The sequence below is a fragment of the Rattus norvegicus genome, chromosome 11, assembly GCF_036323735.1.
Source record: "Rattus norvegicus strain BN/NHsdMcwi chromosome 11, GRCr8, whole genome shotgun sequence".
Lineage (NCBI taxonomy): Eukaryota > Metazoa > Chordata > Mammalia > Rodentia > Muridae > Rattus > Rattus norvegicus.
In genome coordinates, this window is record NC_086029.1 from 82766032 (window position 1) to 82789166 (window position 23135).

Below are 23135 nucleotides of genomic sequence, written 5' to 3' on the forward strand. Positions count from 1 at the left end.
ATGTTAGGCAATTACAACAAAAGGAGTGTAGTCAGATGTGGGTCAGAAGGATGACTCCCACGCCTCCTGGCCACGCTCAGAGGCCTGCTCTGTCTCCCACCAGTTGGGACTGGTATCAGCTCAGCAATCTCCCAGGATGGCTACAGAGCCGGAAGCCAGCATGTCCAATGGCAATAAAACATCATCGACCAGATGCCTGGCTGCTCTCTGCTGACAAGAAGCGCCGCTGAGCCTGGAGTGAGAACCAGTAGTCGGGTGAATGCTGCCCAGTACTCCCAAGTGGGTCAAGAGCAGAGCCCAGTCATGCCTCATCTCCACCTGGGCGGAGTCCCTCCTTAGGCTTCCCCTGGCAACGGAGTTTCCTCGTGGCCGAGTTTCCTATGTTTCTTTGGCTGTTAGGGTTATCTATGTGAGTCTTCCGCCTGGGGCCAGAGTTGACCTAAAATGGTTTCACTTTTTGGCTGTCATTCCTTCATAAATTTGCCCTTTATAGGGTGCAGGGCAGTCTGAGTGCAGAGGGTTATTCTGAGAAACGGGGTAACCTGTGCACATTTAGAGCTGTGGTTCTCAACGACCCCTTTAGTAAGCCTCTATCTCCAAACTATTTTATATTTCGGTTCGCAGCAGTAGCAAAATTGCAGTTATGAAGTAGCAGTGGAAATAATTTTATGGTTGGGGTGGTCACCATGACATGTGGAGCTTTATTAAAGGGAGGTCCAGACCCACTGGTCCAGAGGTTGAATGACAGACATGATCTATTCTGATCTAGTACTAGTCTCTCTCAGGCAACAATATGATGTAACAATGAGTAGAGTATACACGGAGTAAAGAATGGTCGCAATTCAAATAGCTTTCTGTCAGTCTGAACTTTCCCAGTGACTAGACACTAAAAGTGCAAACAGCATCGCACAGGGATGGAGCTGGGGACTGTTTGAGGCTTCGAAGGGGAGGAGTTCTATTGGAAGCAGTTAAGAGCCTCTGGTTTGGCTCTCAGGGTGCTGCTCGGCTCCATTTTAGCCGGAAGGCACAGCACTCTAGAGTTGCTGGCGCTCCTCCGTGGAATGTTGTGGAATGTTGTGGAATGTTCTTGTTCACTCTGCACGCAGCAGGGACAGTAATTGCCCTCACCATTTGGCTGCTCTGCGATCTCTAGAACATTTTCACATCCCTCATCTCACTGGCAAACATTTCCACCTTCCAGTGGGTACTGTAGGGAAAGGAAGTCACTTTTACTGTATGGGTAAAGACAAGGCTAGGAGAGCTGACCTAAACTCAGGGTCTAGAGGCCAGAAGAACTAGGGCCTGGGCCCCACCCTGTGACTGTGGGCCCAGGGCTGCTTCCACTCCCCTTGCTTTGGTAAGGAGAGCTCTGAGACTGACTATCTAGCTCTCGCAGAAGCACGTGAATGAAGTCATCAAGCAGTAAGTACCCGATGAACTAGTCACTTTCTATATTCCCGAGTCCCAGTTCACTCATGAGAATCTCACAGAGGTAAAATATAGAAAGTAATGAACAAGTTCATGCTCAGTTGCCATAGAAACCCATGCTTATCTTAGGGTTCATGTTCCGAACAAAAATTCCAAAAATTGCCCCCTGAGGATCTTAGATTTCTAAATCTGAAAAGTAAAACATGCTAAACTGGATTAGATGTTTCTAGGTAATTTTACCTTTGATATCAGTCTACATCTGTAAGTTTCATCTGAGGCACCAAAGGAAGAACCTTCTAGAATAAGACCACTTTTTCGTTACCTTGTTTCAAGAGATGTCCGCCTACCCTCTCATTCATTTACTCAGCATTGATTGACTGCAAGACGTCACACTGGGCTTACAAGAGAAGAGCACACAGAGCAGGTCCTACAACACCCCTTTACAAGGGAAGGAAGTCATTAGGGAAGCCTCCCAATGCCATTTTAAAGCGGCTTTTGATGACACCATCTTCTATCGGAATGTAAAACTCCCAGAGTGCGAGGATGTCCTGGTAGTGTAGTGAGTCAGGAAGTCTCTGGATTCTGAGCAGGTCCTCTGACGACTACAGGAAAGCTAGTAAGGGAACATTCACCTTCGCTTCAGGTCTTTGTGATCAAAATCCAAACGCTTATTTTAGAAACTTCCAGACAGGCTTCAGTGCAACTATCTCCAGGTCAAAAAAACAAAAACAAAACAAAACAAAAACAAACAAACAAAAAAAACCCTCAGGGTTTAGCATTAGCTACAATTCTCCAAAGAATGCTCTTCCTTCCATTAAAAAAAGGCTGTATGGGGGTTGGGGATTTAGCTCAGTGGTAGAGCGCTTGCCTAGGAAGCGCAGGGCCCTGGGTTCGATCCCCAGCTCCGAAAAAAAGAACAAAAAAAAAGGCTGTATGCAGTACAATTCTGTGATTTACACCACATCTGAGCAGGGGATCCATATCTTAAGAGCACATTCAATCAAAAAGTAACATTTGCAAGGGAGACAGGAGGTTGATCTGGGGAGTGGAAACTGAGGAAACGTTTCTAGGTGGCTATTCTGCCGTTCCGTGCAAGATGGACCAGGGCAATATTAGGCAGGAGATTCTAAAAGTCTGCGGCACGGAGGAGACGATGACTCCCTTGATGTCCCTGTGGAAGGTTCGGTGAGGAGGCAAATAGAATCCCCTGACAGGAAGTGGTGTCTTCATCCGCGGGAGCCGCGCCCTCAATCAAAGGCATGAAGATGCCAAAGACACTGACCCGGCTTTGGGCTCAGTTCTGTTTCCTCTAGCGGAGACTCGGCCGGGTATCTACACAGTTTTAGCCCTCTTGGTCAGGTCCCAGTGGGACTGGTATCTGACAGCACATGCTCACGCCCAGCCTAGGGCTTAGCGGGTGGGGCTGGTGGCAAGGCTGCCTGGACACAGGAGCCTCTGGACAGTGCCTTTGAGGACTATTGTTTTACTTGTGGTTCTGGAGATATGCCAAAAAAAAAAAAAAAAAAAAAAAAGACAGAAGCGCAGGGGTGTGTGGTAAGAAATCCTCCAGAGAGGAAACAATGTCTCTACCTTCACCCCCATCCCACCACATTTAGGATGAGGACCGGGCAGACAGGAGGCTGTGGGGCTTCAGCGCCTACCCCAGGTCCGCGAGGTTGTTAGGGGGTCTCCAGGGACATCCACTCTTTCCATTAAGCAGCAAACTGGGCCAGAGCCGGCACCGCAGCTGCACCACTACAACCTCTATTGGATTACAAAGCCGAGTAATTGCCATTTAAGATTCAAGTAACGGCGAGGGCATTCATCTGCGCTTTCGTTCATTTGTAGAGCAATTAATTTGTTCCTAAGTTAACAATAAAAATGGTTATGTGATCTAATAAAGTAGAAATGACTGCAGGGAAAAAAAAATAACCATGTCTGTTCCACCCTGCTAGCCAGACCACATCGCTCTGTGTCTGTCCTGCTGTCCTGTGTCTCTCTGAGATGGTTATTTCAGGCGGGGAGAGGGGAACTCGGCATGGATGCTGGCCCCTGTCAGGGATCCAGCCTCGGAGGCTCTGAACAGGAAAATGAGATTTGTGTAGTGCAATGAATTATTGACTTGAAATGGTAGAGACGTTTCGCTGCTGTGGGGTACCCCCCCCCCGACGGCCAGGAAATGAGGCCTCTGGAATTGTTTAAGGCGAAGCTAGACACAAACCAACCCAGAAGATTGTTAGCACAGAACTAGGAGCTGGGGATCCTAGCACCATATGGCCAGCAGATGCATTTTGCTTGGCATGAAAGGGGTTTGAAGCCCTGGGCTTTGTTTTTAATTTTGAATAATTGGAGTATTTTCATATAAATATCCAGATTTCCAAATGTCACGGAAAGCTGGAATTTCACCGGCACTGCACTGACATTCCGGTGTGACATCACTTCCCTGGGACTGAGTGGTGACAGTCCATTCCACTCAGCCAGTGATTCCTACTTTACTGCAGTCACCCCAAGTCTCTGTGCCCTATACTGCCCTCATCTGTCCATTAACCAGCCTGGCTAGGATTTCAGTTTGTGACCCAGTTCAGCATTTGCCTAAGTCACTTACAGGAGTGACCTGCTGGGTTGCTGTTTACATTGAGCTTAACTCTTCTCTTCCTGGAGCACTTCACCTTGCCAGCATTTGAAGGTCTTAGACACAGCTAACGTCTTATACACGCTATGTATGTACGGTGTTGTGTGGCTCTGGCATTGAATCTGTTGCCATAGGGCCAAAGTTACTTAGGGCCACTGCAAGGTAGCAAGGTCGAAAGAACGAGGCCACGTGACTTATTCAAAGTCACATACGCAGTGGCCGAAGAGCTGACTTAAGTTTTGGTGCCTTTTTTTTTTTTTTTCTTTTTTTTCCGGAGTTGGGGACCAAACCCAGGGCCTTGTGCTTGCTAGGCAAGTGCTCTACCACTGAGCTAAATACCCAACCCCCCCCTTTTTTTTATTGTTCTCAGCTTCTTCTGGAACGTTCCTCGTGAGATCACAACGTCGCAGAGTAAGGATTCTCCAGCAACCTTGTCACTTTGGAGAAGCCTGACAGTGTAGACTGTTGCTCTCCAAGATGGCACCCTGTGGTGAGTTGTGGCATTGGAAGCCTGCGAGCCTTGCAGTGGGAGTGAAACCAACTGGGCTCTCCCTACCCCTCTCTCAGACCAGCCCCCTGACCTTAAGCAAGTTTCCTCACTGGGTGTTCTGCACATAATTTTGCAACATCAGCCAGGAGTACCTGCCTCACGGAATTCTGTGATGCTCACAGGACATACACAGAGGTTCTTTCGGAGCATAGGGGATTCTGTGAAAAATGTAAACTGTTAGGGTCACAGGGGTGAGAGAGGACAGACATTCCAAGTTTCCTCTTTTTAAAGGGAGGGAGTATGGGCTCAGGGGATAGGTCCTCACAGCTAGCTACAGATAGGGCTCTGATAAGAACAGGTCTCGTGTCCTCCCAATGCAGTGAGAACTGGAAACACAGGTCTCAGTTGAACCCTTCCGTCCCCAAGCATGGGCAGCTAGCCTATGGGGTGACAACATTGCCCTCAGAGTTCCCAAGGGGTTTCAAGGAAGTCAAGGCCCAACCCAGAGACAGGACCATTTCTCTGACTCCATTGTAAGGAGAAAGGGGGGAAGCGGGGGGGGGGGGGGGGGGGGGAGGCGGCAGGAAGACCCAATACCTTTCTCCCTGCCAAGCCCAGGCTGGAATTCTGAATCACATGGAATCAGAAGAGGGGGCCCTGGGTGGCCCTCAGCTCACCGACAGGCTTGGGAGACAAGACAGTGCAATTGAACACTGTTTCTGCAAGCTCTTGGGACCCACCAGTGCTCGGTTTGACTAGATCTCTGCGGTGACATCCAGGCATGTTCTGCATTAAATTAGAGCTGGTAATTTCTTTCAGAGGGAAACAGCTCTGAAATGGCATGAGAGACAAAAATCTGTTCCTTGGAAAATGACACCATATGGGCCTGCGCTGCCGCAGAGGGTAAGAGGCTTCGCCTCCCCTTGTTACCCTCATCAAGCGGCTGATGTGAATGTCAGATCTGCAACAGAACCGTATACTAACGGCGGAGGCGCCTGAATTAGCTGCTAACAAGGAACTCTAAGCTAGCTCCTGGCAGGCAGATTGCTCTGACTGTGAGAGACGGAAAGCGCTTTAGCAAAACAGTGCTTATTGATATTCTCGAGCCTCAAAAAAGATCACTCTCTGCTCTCCGAGAATTGCCAGAGGAAGATGGTGCCCAGCTTTCTGTCTGCCTCAGTGCCAGGAGCCAACAACCAAACCTGCGGATTAGGAAAAGACTTCCTCCAAAGACACATGGAGAGTTCAGAGTACTGGTGGGAAGAGGTGAGGGAGGGACTCCGAGATCGGAGAGGGCGGGGGGAGCAGGGTCCCAGGAGAGGCGGGGTCAGAGGTGTCAGAGTGGGGTCCACTACCCGCTTATCTAGCAGCCTCACAGAGACTTTAGCGAAATGTCTCGCGGCACAAGTCTACGTGGACGGATAACATTTAGCAGCTGAAACTGGTCCTCCTAAACTCTCTTCCACCACCCTGAAAATTCCAGGTGGAGAATTTCTTTTCCGATCTGTTGTTAACGCTAATTGGGCTGTTAGTAACAGCGAATGTTACTGGGCAATGGTGGCGCACGCCCTTAATCCCAGCACTCTGGAGGCAGAGGCAGGCGGATCTCTGAATTCAAGGCCAGCCTGGTCTACAGAGTGAAATCCAGGACAGCCAGGCTGCACAGAGAAACTCTGTCTTGAAAAAACAAAACAATAGCAAACATCACTAACAGACAGACCCTGGTCCAGCCAAGCTTGTGTTGTCCTTGGCTCCATGGTGAGTCCCTCAGCGGGATCAAAATCAAGGAGAGGCCATCTTTTGAAGGCCACTTTGTTTTGGGATTTACTACAGGACCAGGGATGGGGAGAGTAGGGTGCAGGAGGTCGGATGGATGATTAGAATCTCAAAGCCTATCCAAGGGAATAGGCCAAAGAACAAAGTCAATAAAATAAAGGTCGCCGGGGAGTAGAGTGAAGATGGCGTCCGTGTAGGTGCCATGGTTTACAGTAAGGATCTTCCAGCAGAAAAGCCTGCAGTCCTGTAGGTGAGGGGTCTCCTTTAGGGAACTGGCGGACACCTGCTGGAATGCAGATTGGCTTCTGAACCTGACATTTGAGCCATGTGAACTCTTAAATGGAACTTCATGCCTCCAACATGCACAAAGATCTGTTGTCTGAACACTGGGACTGGCGGTCCTCCTCTCAGGTCCCTGAGAATGATGGGACAGCCACTGGGGTACCAAAGGTGAGCTGGGGGTGGGGTGCCCTGAGGAAGGGCTTGAGAATGGGCTCTACAGCTACAGCCAGAGGGAGGGCTGAGCTCTGGGTCATGACCTTGGAAGCAGCACTGAAAAGGCAGTGTTGGAAATGGGCCGGGAAGGGTGGTGTGGTAGAGCTCCTACAGCTGTGAAGAGACACCGTGACATAGGAACTCTTAGAAAGGAAAGCATTTAATTGGAATTGGCTTGTTTAAACCACTGTTGTTATAGCAGGAAACATGACAGCGTGCAGGTAGACACAGGACTGGAGAGTAGCTGAGAGCTCTACGTCTGGATTGTCAGGAAGCAGGGAGAGAGTGATCCTAGGCCTGGCTCGAGTTTCTGAAACCTCAAAGTGCTTCCCCCACCCACTTCCAGTTGCCATTTTCTCCAACAAGGCCACACCTGTGTGATAGTGCCACTCCCTGTGAGCCTATGGGGCCATTTTCAAATCAACACAGACGGGGACAAAGTGAAGCCAGGGCTTACAGATTCATGTCCACAGCATACAAACAAGACCCTTGGAATCTAGTCCTCGAGGGTTTAGATACAAAGCTGGCCTGACCTTTCTTTGCCAACAAGCTCCCTTATCTTGAAGTGGGCTGAGGGGGACAACATGGCGTTGGGACACCAGGACAAGCCTAGGAAGTCATGCTTGGATGAAGTGGGAAATGGGGGCAGAACCAGCATGACTTTAGAGAGCAAGTCCTGGGCAGGAATTAGACCGAATCTGACTGGTCTGGGATAAGAGCAGTGGGTGATGCCTGCCTACCCGTGTTTTTGCAGCCCTCCCCTCCCCCCCGGCCCCGACAACCTCCCACCCCCACCCCCGTGAGGAGAGGTAAGAACCAGATTTCTGACACTTCTGGTATCCAGTTATGTTTTCCAACAGACAATCTAAAAGGATAAGTTTGAGAGACATATCTGCACATCTGATATTTACGAAACGATAGGATTTGGTTTTTCTGAGTGACATGCATAAGTAGTTTCTAGGAATGCTGTGGGAAACGCCTCGGTTTCTAGGATGGCTTTTAGGGTACAGCTAGATTGTTGCTGGCAATAATCCTATGGCCTCACTGACAGCCACATAGGCTATGCAAAGGCTCCAGTGCGAGCATAGTCATCAGTCAGCACCTTCCAGAGGAAAGGAAAGGTAGAGTCGGGATCCAGAAGCTTCTACGCATCCAGGTGATTTGACTGCTTCTTATTCCCCTGGGGTCTTCGCCATGGCTCAGTAGCGTTCCCTCACATGGGGTCTGGCTCTTAGCCAAGTCCAGAGTTCATCTTACAGCTCTGACTGAAGAGGACTTCCTTGTCTATTCCAGAAATTTGCCTTTAAAAAAAAATACACGAGGGCTGGAGAGATGGCTCAGCGGTTAAGAGCACAGGCAGCTCTTCCAGTCCTGAGTTCAATCCCAAGCACCCCCATGGTGGCTTACAACCATGAGGACCGATGCCCTCTTCTGGTGTGTCAGAAGAGAATGACAGTGTACTCACATATATTAAACAAACAAACAAACAAATAACACATGCAAGAAACAGAACCGTGAGGATGAACATTCCTCCTACATATGGAAAGCAAACCTGGAAGTCAAAACACAAGTGCACGGTGCACGGCACGAGGCTCTTCTCTGGCATCCTCAACACTCATAAAAAAGCCAGGTACAGGGGCTGGGGATTTAGCTCAGTGGCAGAGCACTTGCCTAGCAAGCGCAAGGCCCTGGGTTCGGTCCCCGGCTCCGAAAGAAAGAAAAAAAAAAAAAGAAAAAAAGAGAAAAAGCCAGGTACGGTGAGGTGCCTGTGCCTGTAGCCCCAGTGTTGGGCAAGTGGTGTGGGAGCAGGGGCAGAGACAGGAGCCTCCCTAGGGTTTGTTGGTACAGTTTAGCCTAAACAGCCAGCTCCAGGTTCAATATGAGACCTTACCTCAAACATAAAGCAGAGAGCAACAGAGGGAGACACCTGATGTTGACCTCTGACCCCCACACACACACACTCACACTCACACACACACACACGCACACACACACGCACACACACGCGCTCACACACACACTCACACACACTCACACACACTCACACTCACACACACACTCACACACACACCCTCACACACACATACACATACTCACACACACACGCACACACACGCACTCACACACACACCCTCACACACACATACACACACTCACACACACACACGCACTCACACACACACACACTCACACACACACACACTCACACACACACACACTCACACACACACACTCACACACACACAGGGCAGGGGATCACTGGTTAAGAGTACTTGTTCTTGCAGAGAACCTGGGTTCCATTTTCAAAGTTGGCATGTTGGCTCACAATCACTCAAAACTCCAGTTACAGGGGATCCAGTGGACGCTTTCTGACCTCTGTGGGCACCAGGCACTCACATGCTACACATGCAAACATGTATTAAGCAAATATTAAAAATCAAACCTCAGCAGAACTCATACAGATCACATCTGCATTCTTCTCTCCCTGTCTGTCTGTCTGTCTGTACGTAAGTATGTATGTATGACTTTGCCTCTGTCTCTATGAATGAGACAGGGTCTCACTCTGTAGACCAGGCTAGCCTTAAGATCCACCTGCCTCTGCTGCCCACATGCTAGCATTAAAGGTGTGTGACATTTTGTCCCCAGGGTGTCATGGGAAAGCTCTGGCTTTGGTTCTGTTCCTGGCACCCACATGGTGGCTTACAACCATCTGTATCAGCTCTGTAATAAAAATTATGTGGTGGTGCACACCATTAATCCCAGCATCCAGGAGGCAGAGGCAGGCTGATCTGTGACTTTGAGGTCAACCTGGCCTACATATCGAGTTCCAGGCCAGCCAGGGTTACAAAATAAATTACCATCAAACATTCTAAAAATCTTCTAGTCCCAGGAAGAAAGGGCTTAACAACAAGTAAAGGAGAAATGAGAGGCCTGGACACATTATGTTAGGACAACTGGAATTTCAAAAGGCAGAAACATGTTTCTTATTAAATTTAAAAAAAAAAGTCTTCCCAGTGAGACAAATATCAAGTTCTCCAACGATGCTTATAAATCAATCGTAAGATGACTAGCTGCTACCACAGTCGCTCATTTTCCCGGGCGCTGCCTGGGAGGGTGACTGGCGTAAACTCTCGACCTTTTGTGTCTTTGCAGACAGACCCATCTTCTCCAATTGTCTCTACCGCAGTGATCTGTACTTCTGATGGGCATGGGCTCTCGTTCATCCCCTTCTGCGTTTGCCAAGAGCTTCCTGAGGTGGCTTCTAATAAAACAAGCTCATCAATAAAACAAGCTCTTTCTGAAGATCTTCCTTAAACCCAAGAAAAGAGACAATCAATAAAACAAAAAACAAAAACCTTTACAGTGCAAAGATTGAGAATGTGCTCATTTTTTAGGGCCGCCATAACCAACCCTTGCAGATGGAGTTGCTTAAATAAGAGAATGAGTTTTCCCACTGGGCTGGAAGTCTGAGGTCCAGTTGTCAGCAGGGCTGGTTTCTTTTCCTTGGCTGGCAGACAAGCCACCTCCTTGCTCTGTCCTCACATGCACCCCTGGAGCCTTCCCATGCACCCCTTCCCTGTTCTCACAAAGACACCAGTCACAGTGGATTAGGCCCATCCTAACTTCATCCGGTTTCCATCTCGTGGTTTCTAACCCTGTCTGCAGATACGGTGACATTCTGAGATATGGAAGCATCATGGGCTTGGGTGTAAGAACTTGCAGGGAGATACAATGCAGGCTGACAATCCGGAAAAAGCAAGTAGGACACGCTTCTGCACGAACTACACACCTCTATGATTTGTATCTTGCCCCAAACAAATAGGCACACGTGACATACATAAATCTATACCTTTCAGCTGAGGCAGCCCTGAGGGAGTGGCTGCAAGGGGAGGGGGTGGCTTCTCTGTCAAAGCCAAGGTCATCTGAACATTGCTGCAGAGCAGTGGGGAATGGTAGAGAGGAATGAGAAGGGGTGAGGGGCAGTGGGGGTGGGGACACAGAGATGGAGAGGGGTGGGGAGGGGTGAGAAGTGGCGGTACTCTTGGAAACAAGCTTTCCCAAGAGCTATGTTGGTTCTCCTCTGGCCGATGTTTCTTCTCCCCTAAAGCAATCCTTCCTGGCTAGTTAGGAAATGAGGGAGCAGATCCAGACTCCCATTCCTTTCCCCTGCCCCAGACCCAACAGGCACATGTGATAGAAATGACCAAGATAGAAAACACGTGTCCTTAATGAGAAGCTCACCCCTTCCAGATATCCAGAGACGTACGAAAGCAAACTCCTAAACCCACGGATCCTATTCTGTACACACTGATCTGGGCCCTGTAGCTGGGAAATTCCTGATCTCCCTGTGGAGAGAGTGGATGTGCTTTACAGCATGTCCCTGAATGTCTGTGACTTTCCTCCTGTGAGGTTCCCCGACAGCTACAAGCCCCACCAGGAGTGACCCTGAGAAACAAGAGGTGCCAGCACAGCTCTTAGTGAATCAGGGTCACCCAGAGGCGCCCATCATGGTAAGACCCAGAATTTTTGAGTGCCTAGAACATGCCAGGACTTCAGGCATATTGTGGGATAACGCTCTTGCCCCAGACACAGGTTATTACCATCATCTTGCTGATGAGGATGCCAAGGTCAGCAAGGTTAAACCACTTGCTTCCTTCCCCAAGATCAAGAGCCACAGGACAGAGTTGGAGTTTGAACCAAGACAAAGCCAGGCCCTCTCTCCCTAGTCTAGCGCTGCCTGTCTCTGAGCCTTAGGCCTAGAGAGTCCACTGGCACTGCAATCTGCAACTGCGTGATCCTCGGCTTCTGCCAAGTGCAGCCTCACGTGACCACTCAGAGCCCTGCTACACTGAAGCTCTTAACAAAGGAGAATGGGACTCAATTATCATTAGGTCATGACACAAGCCGTACCAGGTCACCGGGGTGAATGCCATCACCCTGATTCTGGAGATCCCTTGGGGAGCCCTCGATGAACCAGGGGGTGGCTGCTGTGTGTGCTCAGCCTCAGTCCTGCAGGGGGAGGGGGACAAAGGATGAAAAGATTTCCAGACACTAAAGGAGTAGCCATTGGTAACCAACACAGCCCTTCTGTCCCCCCTCCTTAATCCGGGGTCTTTACAATAGCTTCTGTTCTGAAATGGCAACTTAATCAAGGTGGGGGTGGGGGAAATTGAGAACGAGAGAGAGAGAGAGAGAGAGAGAGAGAGAGAGAGAGAGAGAGAGAGAGAGAGTTTCACCTCACAGTGTCCTTGTGGACGGATCGTGACCCTATCACATGCTCTGCCTCCCAAGCTGCCAATCAGATCCAGTAGCGATGACCCCCTATTTCCCTGGGGAGGGTGAGAAGGGAGGTGGGGGTAGGGCAGAAAGAAGCTCCCGGGCCCTGGGGAAGAATGTTCTATAACACGCCAGATCATTCAAACCGGATCAAAGCCGTCTGGACTTCCCCTGCCAAGTGGGAAAGCACCAGCATTTCAGTTTCGTCCCCAAAGCCTTACACACCTTTTTGGTTTGTATCCTGGGTTCTCTGGGAAAGAAGGTTTTGGACAACAATAGGTTTTTCTCTTTTGGAATCTGGGCTTTTCAGCTAGATGAAGAGAAGTTGATGAAAAAAATCAGTCTAGACATTAATTTCTACTTAACACACAGACCTTCCTTGGCATCTGCCAATCAATGGGTGACAGCAGCATGGAGCTAGGGAAACCCTGCCTCACCCTGGGGGCCTCCTAAAGAGCCAAGTATTTGTTTTTCCTTTTTCTTAATCTGAACTGGTTTCTTCCGCAAAGTCCTTTCTAAGCAGCCATTGATTTCCGCAGCTCGAACAGCCCATTAATAACGCCAAGTACTCAGGAGTCCCTTTAATGCCTCCAGCTTTGTTTGGGTTGGACTTGCTCCCTGGGGTCCTCTGGGGGGAATCTGCCTTCCTCAAAGCTCAAACCGGTTCCCAGGGAGATTGGAATCACAGCCGCACCCCAGTCTGGGTCAGCGTGGGCAAGCCAGCTTGCTGGAAACCAGCCTGTCCCCGCTGTTTGCTCCAAGCACCTCCACCCACCGCCAACCTTCTCTGCGCCCAGGCTCCTGCCCTCAGTTCGCTAGGGGCAGACACCTGTCAAAGGACAAAGTGGTGACGAAGAAGAGAGCTGTTAATGAGACACACTGCTCCCTGCACATTCTTTGGGTAGTTCCAGATACTCTGGCTTCTCTCAAGGCCTCTTGTTCCAGCTCCGGATTTCACTGTGGTGATGCCCTCTGCATGGGTTCCCTGGTGTAATGTGACAGTGTCTCACACCATCCACCATGAGTCACTGGCTTCTCTGATGACCCTGACACCTCTTCGGCCTGGCGAGTGCTTACGCACTCCTATGTGGTCTGTGAGAGTGTAGATCAGAGTGTTCACCAGAAGGTGAGAGCTGGAATAAGGCTCTTTGGCTCCCTCAGGCTGAGCAGCCATGATCAGTGTGAGGCTCTGACGATCTAACACTCCTTACCTGACCAGTGGCAGGCAGTGCAAAGTTGTGAAAGTGTGCCCTTCCAGTGACTGCCTCTCTTCCACCTAGGAAAGCAGGTAAGTTTGAGCCTCTATCTTATGCAAACCCTGGGGATGCCAGGGTAGAAGGTCTGTCATGAGAATCTTAGCCATTTGAAAAAGCAGTCTTGAAGGAGAGGCCGTCACCAGACATGGTGGCATCATGTCTGCAATCCCAGCTCTAGGAAGACTGCAGCCAGAAGATGACCAAGAGGTTCACGGTAAGCGTGGACTACAGAGTCAGTCCTTGTTAAAAGCACTATGAAAGAAAAGGAGGAGGAGGAGGAGGAAGAGGAGGTAGAGGAGGAGGAGGAAGAGAGGAGGAGCTGTTCAGACCCAAAAGCATCCCAACAATGAACTGTTGTTCATTGGGGTAGAAGGAAGGTAGAGGAGGTGCACAGGGATCCTTCTTTCTCGAACCTTCCCTTCCTCTCCCTGTCTTCTTACCCTAACCACCCTCCTCTTCCCTCTGTCCTTGCCTGCACTCGAACATCTGCTTGGCTGTGCTGTGGCGAGCTTTTTTAACACTTGTGCATTCTGCTTCCCAAGGTGCTTCATCCCAGAAAACACCTGCTCCCCCGAAGGAGGTTGCCTAAATTATAAATGAGCCTCCGACAGATAAAGGTATGCTCAACACAGGAGAAAAGGGGAAAACAGATAAACAAGAGGCCAATCTGTGGCCCTGAGCATCCTGGAGTGCTGCAAAGTTTGCTTCCCCTTGGGTGGGAGTCTGAAGCCCAAGCCTACTTCAGGGTGATCTGAAGGTGTGCGTATCTCCCCCTGTCCCCTCTGCCTCTCCCTTCTGTCAGCTCTGCCCTGCTTCTCTCTTTCCACAGGCTCTGCCTTCTTCGGCTTGGAACACAGAGATGTTTCTGGAAGCCTTCCTGTGCCTCTGCCTTCCCCAGCTGGACGGGATCTCCCAGTCATCAGTTTTTTCCCTTAACTTGGGAAGCACGGTGTGGAAGCGTCCTGTAAGTGGACTAATGGCCGATTCCCTTCTGAAGATCAGACGAAGGCTCATAGTCATTGATGAGGAGTAATGAGGAAAGGCAAGAAGGAAGGTGCTGTGGGTTTATGGGCTCCCCCATGGTTCCTGTGATTAAAACTTAGTCCCCACTGCAGCAGTATCCAGAGGTGGAGAGGTCACGAAGGTGTGGAAGGGGTGGGCTTCTGATGAACTCAGTCTCCCGTCTGTCTGTCCGGCTGCCTGTCCATGTCCTCCACCCCACCCCATTTGATAAGGCATCGTGAAGCTCCTCCCAGAGGTGGCCACTCGATCTATTGACTTCCAGCCTGCAGAACCATGAGCCAGATAAACTTCCACTGTGTCTAAGTTACCTGGCTGGTGCTATTGGATGACAGCAGCACCAAGTAGGCTAACACAGAAGAGAAAGAAAGACAGACGATGGCTGCCAAGTGTCTATAGTGTCTAAGTGAGCCTGGGCTATAGCCTGACTGGCATCCAGTTCTGCTCTCTCACTTCCCATGCTGCAAGCCTCAGAAGAGAGTCGCGGACGCTGTTGCCAGGGAAGCATTGCTGGAGTGCGTTCTCTCTGAGGCTTCCCTTCACCTCTGTCCAAGGCTCACCCCTGCCTCCAGGGTCCTCCCTCAGTAAAGAATGGCATGGGGACACACTCATGCACATGTGACTGGTTCCCTGGTCAGGAGCCTGTGCTGGGAGGTGTCCTGAACCATGTTTTCTTTCTGGACCTCCTGCCTAACTTGCAAACTCCTGACCTTTTCTTGTCCACTGTGAATACAATCTCCCTTCCTTTAGGTAAGGGCCAAAACCTGTGCTCTCAAGTCTTTGAGGCTATAGTCCATGCCAGCTAGAATTATTGTAGCACACATTTGGACAATGGCACACATGTACCCTCGGAACTGTGCACCCACTTAGGGACAGCAGACGGTTTCCTTACCCTGAGACCTCAGAAACAAGGAGACCCTTCGCTGAACCAGAGCCCTCTCCTGCAGACACAGGGGAAGAGTTTTGGGCTCTGAGTACCTTGCTGAATCCCAGTTGGTGCCTCCACACATCCTGCAGAGTTGGATAAAACAGAAGGTGTCTGCTTACATTTAAATTCAGATAAACAATGAAGTCGGTATGATTATATCCCATGCTGTACTTGGAAGATACTCACTAAAAATATTCACTGTTTATCTAAAATTCAGATTTAACTGAATGTCCTATATTTATATTTGCCAAATCTGACAATTCTCCCAGAACCCCCTGTTGCAGTTATTTTAAGGGATCCAATTACAGCCCCTCTCAGGACCACTGAGGCCCAAGAGAAGTTATTTGAGCTTCGAGAGCTCTGGGAATTCAAGAATCATCATTTCTTCCCTCAAATGCCTTTGAAACTAGAAAAAGATGTGTTTTCACTTTTATATTTGTGACAATCTTAATATATCCTCATGGCTGAACGTGAACTTGTGATCCTCCTGCCTCAGCCCCCTGAGTGCTAGACCTACGCTGCCTGGCTTAGCAGCATTTTTTTTTTTAGGTGGGCTCTAAGGTCAATGGTGGTTCATAGCCAGCTTTGTCTACACAGAGAGAGTTCCAACTACATATTGAAATCCTGTCTCAAAAAAATCACACAAACACACACACACACACACATACACACACACACGCACACACACACACGCACACACGCACACACACATAAATAATATATATATCATACATACACATTCGTATTGTATATGCTGTGTGAAAAGGCATGGTCATGTGTATAGTCTCTATTCTAAGATGATTGCCCCAAGCAGCCAGATAGAAAAGGAAGCAATCACTACCTGGTTTACTGAGGGGTCTAAGGTCAGTGAGACAATGTCTTGCTTACAGCCTGGGAAAATAGTTCTAGCAGAGCCTGAACAAGTCCCGGGTCTTAGGCTCCCTGTGCAGTGCTCCTTCTTATATGTGACATGTGACATGTTATCCTTCTCAGGCTGCTAGGCTTCAACTTAATTAGGCAGGAAAAGAAAAAAAAAACACCTCTTAGGGGACCCTGAAAGTGAGAGGATGTGCCCTGGGGCGCCTAGTGGGGGCAAACCAGAATGGTGCATTTTAATTGATCTCTGATTGTGCCATGTAGATGCTATTTCTGAGTCAGCAGTGAAAAGTGAGGCCTGCCACACTGCAGGTGTTTCTCTCTTCAAGGTCTTTGTACAGGGGAGTGAGGCCATGCAAAGCAAAAAAAGGTTTCTCCTTTAATTGGCTGAGCAGTTGGGAGCCTAGAGCCCTTGGGATACTGTCCAAGGTCACCTACAGCCTCCCCCAAGCCTTCCACCCAGCTTATCCTGGAAGCCCCAAGAGCCCCCACCCTGCTGAAGAAGCTGGATTTGCACTGAGGGTGTCCCGGGAAGCTTTTGAAGCTCCGCGCACTTTGCGAAGGGTTTGACAATGTCAGTGTTGCTTAGCAAGTCTCTAAGTGTTAGCGGTTATTCAAGTGACCAGGGCTCACACACGGCACAGCCCTGGAGAGAGAGGAGGCTTCTAATAGGAAGAAAGAAACTCTCACTGCAGGCTTCCCTATCTGGAAGGTGTCTTCCACAGACAGGGTGAAGGGTGCTAAACTTGAGAGCTGTCTTGCTGCTCCAATGACGTACGGTTTGCTGACCTTTTCATAAAGATGTTTTGACCTGACAGAACTATCGATTGTTCTCCCCCCCCCCAACCCCTTCCCTTAACACGTCTTCCCAAACCTTCCTGATTTCAATTAATATCTTTACATTTACTCCAAAACAAATGGCTTTGGCTTAAGTCATCCACCTCATCCTGATATCTGCATACCTAGCCCACCAGCAGGATCCTACTGTCTGTCACACAGCATCTGAATCCCAGTTCTCCTCTTCAAGCCACCAGCATCTACTAGAACCGCCTTGTCAGTCTGTCTACGACTCTCCCGCCTCTGTGACCTTTCTCTAATGGCCCTTCCCTCAAAATCTGGAGAGCCCCTCCCTCCTGCCACTGTGAGCTCTTCTCCCAGTAAAAACCAAAGCCGACCCCATTTAATTCTTCCAGAACACCGAACCAGAGTCTGCCATCACCCTCTATTCATTCGGGGCTGTCCTGCCTCCAAAGACTGTGAGAGTTCTGTGACGGCAGGCCACGTCTCCTCTGTGTGTCTTGAGGCTCTTGTAACGAAGTACTTGAAAACTGGGTGGCTCCAGACAACAAATATTCATTCTCTTACAGTTTTTGAGGTTTGAAGTCAGAAATCAGAGTGTCCAGAGTGGTGGTAGAGCCGTGCTGTCTTGGAAGCTTCTAGGGAAGATCTGTCTCTCAAAATAGCCTGAGACGTTGCTTCTTCACATGGCGGTCTCCTTCTGTCTACATTCATTCATTCATTCATTCATTCAGTCAGTCAGTCAGTCAGTCAGTCTCTCTCTGTCTCTGTCTCTGTCTCTCTCTGTCTCTCTGTCTCTCTCTCTCTCTCTCTCTCTCTCTCTCTCTCCCCTCCCCCACCTTTCTCTGTGTATCTATCTCTCTAAACCAGGTCTTCACGCATGCTAGACAAGTATTCATCCATGAGTTACGGTGCTGATGCTAAGGTCCTGTTCCCCGATTGGTTCTTGATCTGTCAGTAAAGAAAGTCATGGGCCAATTGCTGTGTAGAAGGGACGGGTGGGACTTCTGGGTTCCTGGAAGAGGCAAGGAGGTCAAAGGAAGGAGAATGGAGTTGCCGTGCTTGGAGAGAAGAGAACCGGGCTGCCATGTGAGATCTCAAAATGGTGTGTGACCCCCACAGGCCCCTCTTACAGGAGAGTGGTCAGGAGACTTTAGCAACTGAAGTTTAGGGCAGGTGGGAGAGACGAAGATAAGAAACTGATAAGGGCATACGTTTCCAGGCAGAGATGAGCACCCATTGAAGAGGGACAACTCTGTGTGTGTGTGTGTGTGTGTGTGTGTGTGTGTGTGTCTTTTATCCGAGGACTAAAAGGAAGCCGGGTGACGGGGTGGTAGTGCAATCCCTGATCCTGGAACAAAGGCAGCAAAGGTGGGTAGAGTATAAAACTACACGCAACAAGTTGCATCCCCTTTCCTCTTGTGTATGGTCCTAGAGACTGAACTTAGGCCCTCATACACAGTAAACAAAGTAAACAATCGGGGAACAGGACCTCCTGAGCTGCATTCCCAACCCCCCCCCTTTTTTTTTCTGGAGCTGAGGCCCAACCCCTTTCTTATAAAAAAAAAAACAATCATATAATAGTAGAGCCCATGCTAATCCAGCAGGACCTCATCTTAATTTGATTTCATTTGTCGAGACCCTACTTGCTACCAAGGAAAACAATGAAAATGGAGTAGCAGGGCTGGGGATTTAGCTCAGTGGTAGAGCGCTTACCTAGGAAGCGCAAGGCCCTGGGTTCGGTCCCCAGCTCCGAAAAAAAGAACCAAAAAAAGAAAAAGAAAATGGAGTAGCATTGGTTCAGGGCATCTAAAATTGAGGCAGGAAGCCATTGTTGGCTTGGGTTTAGGGTATAATCCCATGAGAGCTGACCTTTGACCTCTCGGTTTCTATTTCCTTAAAGACTGTTTTCTAATCTGTGCCAGGAAACCCTTCTCCACTACCCAAGGGACCAAGACTGTATCTAATCCTTAACTTTTTTTAACAGGTCATATTTAGCCACTGTCAATCATAATTCCCAAATAATACTTGCTATAACTATCAAGCCTCGTGCAGTTTTGGGATTCAAAATGGTGTTGGCTCTTCTCTGATCTCGTGCTCACACACACACACACACACACACACACCGTAGTGCATACTCACCCTCACTACCCACTCCTAACAAACACCTCCATCTGCCCGAAAGCTCTCCCTCCTAGTTTTATGGTCTTTGTTTTTCAGATGTAACTCTGAGGGACCCACTCCTCGTCACCTACTTTTGCCAGTGAAGTTCCTCCTAAAGATGCCACAGCCTTCACAAGAGCCCAACAAGCTAAAGACTAAAGCAAGAGCTGATGGGAGACGTTCCAGATTTTTGCCACATGCCTAAGCAACTTTCTGGGAAGGGATGGGCATGTTGAACAGGAACAAACAGGGGACAGTGAACTGGTCCCAGGGCAGTAAGTTCAGGACACCAGCGCTGAACTTACAGCAGGAGGAAACCACTAACTAATGCCAAAGAACATATTCAGATAAACTCCTGGCATTTGTTTAAAATCTTGGAAACCAAGCTAAATTGCCTTCCCAATGGTGTCAGTAAGCGGGACCATAGGCGGGATGGGGTATGCCAATGCCTTCCTTGTGGCTTGTCTTTGGCTGCTCTAAGAGGAGCAGCCGTGTACACAAGCTGGAAATCAGCAGCTGTGGAATGCCAGGGCCACCAACTCCTCATCTAGTGCTCAGTACCTGCCCAAGGTTTATCACACACGGTGCTTTGTGTGAGTTGCACGGTGAGCCCTCAGTTAAGATGAGAACAAATATGCCAAGTGTGATGATTCATGCTTGTAATCTCAGAATACAAGAGGCCAAGACAGGAGGATTGCCAAGAGCTGATTCTAGCCAGGGCTACACAGTAAAATCCTGTCAAAAAAAACACCAAACAAAACCAAAAAACAGAAACCAAGAAGATGAAAACAAGATGGGAGGAATTTGGTTTTGCTTTGTCAAGGGACAAAATCGCAATCTTAACTGGCTTTATTTTCAATTTCAGAATCTGGCAATATTTTTCATTGCATGAGAGTAAGTATTCCAATAAGCCAGGCTGAGGGGGTTGGTTTCGTAGACACAAAACTGCTGAAGAAAACAAAAACAACCCCCAAAGTATAGGTCATTTCCAAGTTGTGTTTTCTGTACAGCGGGGACAGACAGAGAGATAGAAAAGCAATTGGTTGACAAGAGGCTCTTCCGACCGGTGGACGGATTAAAGCAGGAGCTGCTTAATTTCACAGTACTTATAACTGGCTCGTACACAATGTTTGAGCGTGGTGTGTCCAATCTTGATTTCTCAGGTCAGATAAAAAGCTTAGTTTCAATTTCATCACTGAATGATTCCCTTTTGATATTTAGCCTGCTCTGTTTAGCCTGCAGTTTAAAGCAACGGCTTCTTATGATGTTCATTAAACGGCTTTGCAATAATCTACAGTTATAATAAATCCCAGGGCTTGAGTACTGTAGTAATGAGATGAATTCCACAGGGCAAGCCTGTTGATATTCTGTCTAAGCTCCACCCCCACAGTTGCCTGGCAACAGCCAGGTATGCCTGACTATAAAAGGGGCTGCTTGCCCCCTTCTCATTCTCTTGCTCTTTCTTGATCTTCCTCTCTCTTCTCTGCTTCATGCCCTCTTTGTCCCTGTCCCTTCTCTCCCCATTCCCGCCCCCCTCCACATGTTCATGCCCAGCCTTTCCTCTCTTCTTCTACTCCTCTCCTCTCATTAAACCTTTCCACATGGAACCCTGTTTGTTGGCTTGGTGTGTTCTGTCCAGGAAGTGCATTAACAAACAAACGAACAAAGTTCAGCAGGTGTACTGTACTGTCAGTAAGTAATCTTAACACTAAGGCTAACGCTGGAGGTCTATGGATTCAAAGCCAACCTGGGCTACATAGCATGATTTATTTCAAATACATGCACGTGTACAAGTGCATGTGTCACATGGGGCGGCAGTTCTAAACAATGTCTTTCGAAACTATTCTTTCAGAGTGGATTAAAGTTGGAAGACACTGCTTTCAGTTCTATGGCCCTTCCTTATGTAGGACAGGCCTTTAGGGGTGGGACTGAGAAACAAGTGACTGAAACAGATCATCATCCTGAAAGTCACCAGCAGTTCTAGGGGACCCAGAAGTGAGGCTAACCCCTCTCTGGCTGTGGTCTAGAAAGCTTCCTGAGGAGGGGAGACACTTCTGACCTAGGCTGCAACTTTCACAGATGGAAATGCTCTCTGAAAAGAGGGACCAGCTTGACAAAGGTCAAAGATAGGACAAAGGGGGTTTAGAAATACAGAGAAAGGAAGCAGGAGGTGCTGCTGACTTGGAAATATCAACTCATTCTTGGTAAGGGACCTCCCACGGGAATGCATGGGTTCTGGTCCTAACTTCTATTTAGGTACCCAGTCTTTCTGTGTCCTCTCCTTGGGCCTCTGGGCCTGTTTCCTCATCAGTAAATAAAGGATTTCTCTGAAGATACTGCCACGACTCGAACATCCCCAAATCATGTTAATGAAAGGAGGCCTATGCCAGGATGTTGCATGTACCCGTATGATCCCCAAACCACCTTGATACTCTGTAGCATACCCATAACAAGAAGGCCCTTAGAAGATCTGATCGCTTGGCTAGGATATCCCAGCCTCCCAGACTGTTGCAAATAAACCTGTAAATTATGCAGTAATTTTTATAACCGATCTAAGAATGAGAAGCAAGGGGCTGGAGAGATGGCTCAGTGGTTAAGAGCACTGACTGCTCTTCCAGAGGTCCTGAGTTCAAATCCCAGCAACCACATGGTGGCTCACAACCATCTGTAATGAGATCTGATGCCCTCTTCTGGTGTGTCTGAACAACTACAGTGTACTTATATATAATAAATAAATAAATCTTTAAAAAAAAAAAAGAATGAGAAGCAAGGCCTCGGTTTTCCTGTGCTGTTTGCTAAGACTGTATCTTTTCTGATTGGCTTAGGGCTGGGGATTGAGCTCAGGGCTTAGTACATGCCCAACCAGACCTCTACCACTGAGCTATGGCCTCAGCCAGAGCCGATCTTAAGAATGGTTTTAAAATGATTGAAAGTGGGCTGGAGAGATGGCTCAGCGGTTAAGAGCACCCGACTGCTCTTCCAGAGGTCATGAGTTCAATTCCCAGCAACCACATGGTGGCTCACAACCATCTGTAAAGAGATTCAATTCCCTCTTCTGGTGTATCTGAAGACAGCTACAGTGTACTTATATATAATAAATAAATAAATCTTTAAAAAAAATATCTGAAAGCCACTGGTCTCAGTAAAGGATTTCTCTCCGAGTGTGACTTCATGCTGCAAGCATGAGAAGCTCTGGTTTCCTCTTCAAAGCATGGCTCATTTAGGATCTCCCAGGTTGCTGTCAATTGTCTGCGCTGTATCCAGCATCCAGTGGGAAAGTCATTTTCATCTCTCGCCTTAGGAGACGGTGCCTAGCGTTGTCTGAAAGAGTCCTGGGAACCCGAACTTTCCAACTTTGCACGGGAGCAGCAGAGACTGCTCATAAATGCATGTGAATAAACATTTGATCGATAAATGCTCACTGGCAGCATCATGGCACCTGACTCCTCTTTGCCCATGGCTGCCCGGCCTGTTCCAGGGTGTTTTTGTGAAGATCAAGTAAGAACTCGATCCTTTTACAAACTGTAAATATGGAGCAAGCTCGGTGGTTAAGTGGTGCTCGGGGAGCAGAATGAGAGAACAGCAGTGCTGGGTGAACGTGGGGGTGTTGCAGGCGTATATCGTTCACAACGTACTTTAGTAAGGGTCAGCCTCTAGCCTGCCATCTACCAGCAGCAGTGGAAGAGAAAGGTTATCAGGATACGGGGGAAGTTTAGAAATAGTCCTTTGGGACGATTCCAATTTTCATCGTGCTTAGCCCAGGCCACTAGCAAACACCAACATGAATCAGCCCCTCCAGTCCAGTCCGTGTGGCAGACACCACACAGGGATCAGCAAGAACAGCTCAACCCAGAAGAAACCCTGAGGCTCGCTAATCAGCGAGTCCGTGGGAGCAGCAAGAATCTCGCGAGAAGTTCTTCTGTGAGTTTCTCTCTGTGACGTCACCGCAAGTAAAGCTTAGCATCACAGCGTAGGGCAAACCGATGCACGCACGTT

General features: G+C 48.7%; 3 long non-coding RNA genes across 3 annotated transcripts; 2 read left to right on the forward strand and 1 right to left on the reverse strand.

Moving 5' to 3' along the window:
• The first annotated feature begins 695 nt into the window (after positions 1 to 695).
• On the forward strand, positions 696 to 10107 carry LOC102550974 (uncharacterized). Its single transcript, XR_358319.5, has 3 exons — positions 696 to 1422; positions 4431 to 4550; positions 9975 to 10107. It is a non-coding gene; the product is annotated as an uncharacterized LOC102550974 (long non-coding RNA).
• On the reverse strand, positions 9785 to 19229 carry LOC120095674 (uncharacterized). Its single transcript, XR_005491390.2, has 2 exons — positions 11733 to 19229; positions 9785 to 10131 (listed from the first exon to the last, which is right to left on the reverse strand). It is a non-coding gene; the product is annotated as an uncharacterized LOC120095674 (long non-coding RNA).
• Positions 17970 to 22974, forward strand: LOC134481095 (uncharacterized). The gene is made up of 2 exons (XR_010056316.1): positions 17970 to 18081; positions 19197 to 22974. It is a non-coding gene; the product is annotated as an uncharacterized LOC134481095 (long non-coding RNA).
• The last annotated feature ends 161 nt before the right edge of the window (positions 22975 to 23135 follow it).